Raw genomic sequence first — 5533 nt, 5'->3', positions numbered from 1 at the left:
GTCTATGGCCATACCACCCTGAACGTGCCTGATCTCGTCTGATCTCAGAAGCTAAGTAGGGTCAGTCCTGGTTAGTACTTGGATGGGAGACTACCTAGGAATACCAGGTCCTGTGGGTAGGAAAAAAAAAAGTTTATGTTAAATGAGTACAAAATCAATGATATCAGCTAAGTAGGGTCAGTCCTGGTTAGTACTTGGATGTTAGACTACCTAGGAAGACTAGGTGCTGTGGGTAGGGAAAAAAAAAGTTTATGTTACATGAGTACAAAATCAATGATATTATAAACATCCAAATATAATGCATTTTGGGGAGGTCTTGCTTTTGGTTATTGCTTTTTAAAAGGTTAAAAATATATATTTTAAATGAAGTTCTTTTTTTTGCTTCCACCTATAACACCCGGTCTTCCTAGGTGGTCTCCCATCCAAATACTAACAAGGCCCGACTCTGCTTAGCTTCCGAGATCAGACGGGATTGAGCGTGTTCACGGTGGCGTGGCCGTAGACAGTTTAAGTGAAATTCGAATAAAATGTTTCTAGAATACCTGGGGCTTCAGAAGGACACTGAATTGAAAGTGGCTGCCTCTGGGAAGTGAAAGTCAGAGAGGAGAGGAGAGAGGGAAGAGGAGAGGAGGACGAGAAGACTGCCTGCCTTGGTTATCAGCCTTAGAGAAATATTCGGTATTTTAAAACTCTATACAACTTTGATTAAAATTTTTAATCAAAAAAAAAAGGTAAAGGCAGCATTATTTCTTTGGATCCAAAAGTTTCCTGTGGTAGGAAGTATTTAAATCCCCAATTTACATATGTGTAAATTGAGGATCAAAGAGATTCATCAGGCATCCCCAAGCCCCAGGTTGTGGAACCAGGGCGCACAGCAGGAGGTGAGCTGCAGGCTACTGAGTGAAGCTTCGTCTGTATTTACAGCCACTCCCCAGCACTAGCATCCCTGCCGCAGCTCCACCTCAAAACATCATGCATTAGATTCTCACAGGAACACTGGTCCCTGGTGCCAAAAAGGTTGGGTTAAGTGATTGATACATAGCAAGCGGGTCTGGCACTTGGCCCCAGGTCAGCTAATTCCAAAGTCTGTGCTCTCCCCCCTTGCACAGCCTCAATGCCTGAGGAAGAAATGGCCAGCTGCCTGGTGCACTGGGAGCTGAGAGGTTTCCAGACTTAACATTTCCTTTCTTATCTGCTACTGATGCCTGAAACTCCTTTAAGAGAGGACAGAATCTCCTACCCCACAGGCATCATTAAAGCAAGTAGCTCTCATCTGACACTCGCTAGCCACTTTTATTGGGAGTTCTCCTTTCATGTGTTAAGAATCTGAGTAACTTAAGTAGAAGTAGCCAACCTCCATTGTACCTGGGCCCTTTTTTCTTCCCAGCAGCACACCTCTCTTAATAGGGATAACCTTGGAGGAAGGGTAAACCCACGTGCCTGCCCATTAAACCAGAAAACTGCTGAAGGGACGTTGTCCTTCTTCCCACTGTCCTGCTCATCCTGACCTAAACTCAGATACTGTCTCTTAAGATTTTGAATCTTGAGCAAGTGCATGAAGGCTGAAGAAGGAATGAATGAATCAATCCACCAGACAGTTTCTGCTACAAGACCTTTCGTGCGGCTCCAAATTTTGCACTGCGTTGGTTATCTACTGCTACTATAATAAATATTTATTAGCTCACAGTCTGGAATTTGGGAATAGCTTAGCTAGGTGTTTCCAGCTTAGAGATTCTCATGTAGTTTCATTCAGCATGCCAGTAAGAGCTGCAGTCACCTGATAGCTTGAATGTGACTGCAGGATCAGCTTCCAAGTTGACTTATTCACATTTGTGGCTGTTGGCAGGAGTCCTTAGTTCCTTGCCATGTGGGCCTCTCCCTAGGCAGCTTGAGTGTCCTCATGATATGGCAGCTAACTTCCCCTCAGTGAACTGCAGTACCTTTTATCACCTAGTCTCTGAAGTCACGCCCTGTCACTCAGCTTCATTCTCATCATTAGATGTAAATGACTATGTCCAGTCCTCATTCAAAAGGAGAATTAGGTTCCATCCTTTAATGAGAGGAGTATTAAAGATTTTGTGAACATATCACTATGAGTCCTTTGGAGCTGCCATTATTTCCCCATTTACAAGCCTTATTCTCCCGCCCACCCTTCCCCAACAGCAGGGCTGGCTTCGCTTCACCGGTGTAGGACCTGTGTATGTAGTTGCACAAGGGTCTTGCACTTGGAAGGGTTCCACGCTTGATTTAATGCTCTGCTGTTTTTGTCTTGACATTCTTCATATTTTTTGAGCAAGGGACCCTGCGTTTTCATTTTGCACTGGCCTCTCCAAATTATGTATCTAGTGCCAGAGTTCCTACAAATTCCTTTATGTTTAAATTGGCCAAAATCTTCTTCTTCTTCTTCTTCTTCTTCTTCTTCTTCTTCTTCTTCTTCTTCTTCTTCTTCTTCTTCTTCTTCTTCTTCTTCTTCTTCTTCTTTCTTTCTCCTTCTCCTTCTTCTTTCTTTCTCCTTCTCCTTCTTCTTCTTTTTTTGCTTGCTACCAAAATTCTATAATACAGTAGCCTTTTCCCATTTTTTTGTATGCACTGTAGACCAGCATATAGCAGGCAGACAGTATTTCTTGATTAATGGAAATTGACACAATTGTAAATTATATACCAGATCCTGAGAACAGTTTCTGACTATTTATAAGGGCAAGGATGGCATCTTCTATGGACTTTATGTGTCCTATATATCTGGACATGGATAGTAATTTGTCATTAAATATTCAACCGAATAAAAGCAGGCAAGGAAGGAAGATCAGAACCCAGATGTATCTAATTCCAACATTCATGCTTTTTCCCCTATATCATTCTGTTTCATCAAGTGATTCATATTATTTTTGAATTTGTGGCATTTGTGTATCTATGACCCTTGTATTATTTGTCAGGCTAGCACTGTCTTATAACCAGACTACAATCTTCATGGAGGCAAGGACCATATCTGTCCCTTTGTCTGTATAGACCTCATACCTTGCACAAAATCAGCCATGGACATTCGTTGAATAAATCGTAGATGGGATCAGAGCCACAGGAAAAGTAGCAAGAAGGAAACACAAGCAAAGGTCTACTATCCTGTTCCTCAGCTGAACATATTTGTACAGGTATGTAAGTCCCAGAGGAAGAGGTAAAATCCTGCATTAGAGCAGGAGGATTAAGGTTGTCGACGGGGGTGAGGGTGGAAGTGAATTAGTCTGCTAGGGCTGCCATAACAAAGTGCCACACCGGGTGGCTTAAATAACAGAAATTTATTTCCCCATACTTCTGGAGGCCAAAGTCTGAAATGAAGGTGTCAGCAGAGCTGGTTCTCCCTGAAGCTCCTCTCTTGGGCTTGCAGATGGCCGTCTTCTCCCTATGGCCTCACATGGTCTTCCCTCTGTGTGTATCTGTGTCCTAATCTCTCTTTTCTTTTCTTTCTTTTTAAAAAAATTTTTAAATATAAAAACAGCTGTCATATTGAATCAGGGCCCACCCTACTGACCTCGTTTTAACTTAATTACCTCTTTAAAGACTCTGTCTCTAAGTACAGTCACATTCTGAGGAAATGGGAGTTAAGACTTCAACATGATGCAGGATAGGGAGAATTTCCCCCAGCTGAGGGGGAGACTAAGTCCTGCACTGAGAGAAGAAGAAGGTCCTTTGGCGGGGAGTGTAGAAAAAATTCGAACACACACCAAAGTTAGAGTCAAAAGGAAAGTTTAGTAGAAAAGAGGTAACATTCCACAGAAAGCATGTGGTCTCCTCTCAGAGGCAGAGGGTGAGAGGGACAGTGAAAGGGACAGTGAAAGGGACAGTGAGAGGGACCCTGAGTGTTCGGTTTATATATCATCCTTTAGTTCCTGTGAGTTACAGTTTATATGTCATTCTTTAGTTCCCATTTCCTTGGATATGGATATACAGTGAGAAAGGGGAAGAGTATGTATTGTGAAAAATAAGAGTATGTAGAGTGAAAGGCCTGCTGGCAGCTCCCAGCCTTTAATACATAGGTTCCCCATGGTTTTAGCCATAGAGAATGGCTCTGTTGGTTCCTGTTTCCCCTTCACAGGTGTGGGGAATGGGTTGTTAGCAATCCCAGCAGAAATCTTCCTTTGTTCTTCAGGCTTCCTCTGGTGGCCTGGCTGCAGGGCTGATCAGCATACTGCAGTCTCTGAATGTAGCTTGATTAACATTTTTACTTCTCTTGCCTCCTCCCTACATTAGACACAAATTTTGGTGAACACAATTCAGGTCCTAACAGCCCATTGCTGCTAAAAGATAAAAAAGATGAGGGAGTGGGGCACCAAAGGCTGATAAACAGGCCCTGTCATGTATTGAGAAAAGATATGTGGTCCTGGAAAGGCCAAAAGTATCATTCGAGATAATAAGAATTTTTTTTTTTTTTTTTTTTAGGGAATTTTGTTTTATCAACAGAGTGTAACTAAGACCTCGAGATCGCCTTTGGCCTTCTTTTCCATGTGCTCTGCCACCCACTGTGAGCTGGTCTACTGCCACCTACAGAAGCCCACATCCAGCCCAGGGCCCTCCACCCTCTCTTGCTCATTGCTGCTGGAGTCTGACTGGACCCCTACTTTTGTGGTAGCAAAGGCCGAGCTAACCGTTTTCTATAACGGTTGAAGGTTGTTCACTTCCCTTCCCATAATATGTAAGAGACTTCTCAGTGTCACAGCTGACGTGGTACAGACCACCAGCTCTGGTCAGTCACCCCCCTTACAGCCCGCCAACCAATCAAAATACACTTTACTATGAGGAAGCAGGAGATGTGTATAAAAGGGGAAAGCCCTGCTGAGCTAGGGGCTCAGCCTTTGTGAATCTGCTGAGCCGGTGCCAGCACCGATACATACTACTTCCTGCTTATTGCCGCGGTGTCCCACCTCTCTGTCCGAGTATCCTGCAACATTTCCAGGAACTCGTCTGGGATTCAGAGATAGCAAGTTTTAGCCTCCCTTGTCATCGGGATTTGGCCCCCAGGACACTGGGAGAAGCAGACTCTACTTGGTGCCAGTGGACCTGTTGTTCGTAGGGTAAAATGACTCTTCCAGTGGACCAGGGCAGAGGCTCCGAGAGCACAACGGAACCCAGTGAGGGGTAGGAACCAGTGCAGGAGCACCGCCCAATGGATTGGTGAGGTATTTGTCCTGCCCCTAAAGAGGCAGAAGGGGGGTCTGATCAATTCCCAAGGTCACCCAAGTAGTCTCTAAAGGGAGACGAAACCGTGAACTCTCAGGTATTTTGGATAGAGGGGGGTGTTTGAATGACGAGTGTCTGAGGGTGAATAAGACACGGCCTGGCTGCGAAGTGTGAGTTGAGCCCTTATCCGCGATTCCACGGCGAACCTCATACGGCTTGGGATGGTATCACTGGATATCCGTGAGGGGTCTACCCCAGTGATCCGAATCGGGTTTTATATCGACCCACCAACTGCCAAGAGGCACCTGAAATATCCCTGCGAGGGGAACGGCCAGACGCGGGTGAAGTGAGTCCCTGAACGCAT

General features: G+C 44.6%; 2 pseudogenes; one reads left to right on the top strand and one right to left on the bottom strand.

The window, feature by feature from the left end:
- LOC112485337 lies at positions 1 to 119 on the top strand (annotated as a pseudogene).
- Positions 120 to 385: 266 nt separating this feature from the next.
- Positions 386 to 504, bottom strand: LOC112485288 (annotated as a pseudogene).
- Between the last annotated feature and the right edge of the window lie 5029 nt (positions 505 to 5533).

The sequence above is a fragment of the Pteropus alecto genome, unplaced genomic scaffold, assembly GCF_000325575.1.
Source record: "Pteropus alecto unplaced genomic scaffold, ASM32557v1 scaffold68, whole genome shotgun sequence".
In the NCBI taxonomy this organism is placed as follows: domain Eukaryota; kingdom Metazoa; phylum Chordata; class Mammalia; order Chiroptera; family Pteropodidae; genus Pteropus; species Pteropus alecto.
This window is presented reverse-complemented; position numbering and strand designations above follow the sequence as displayed.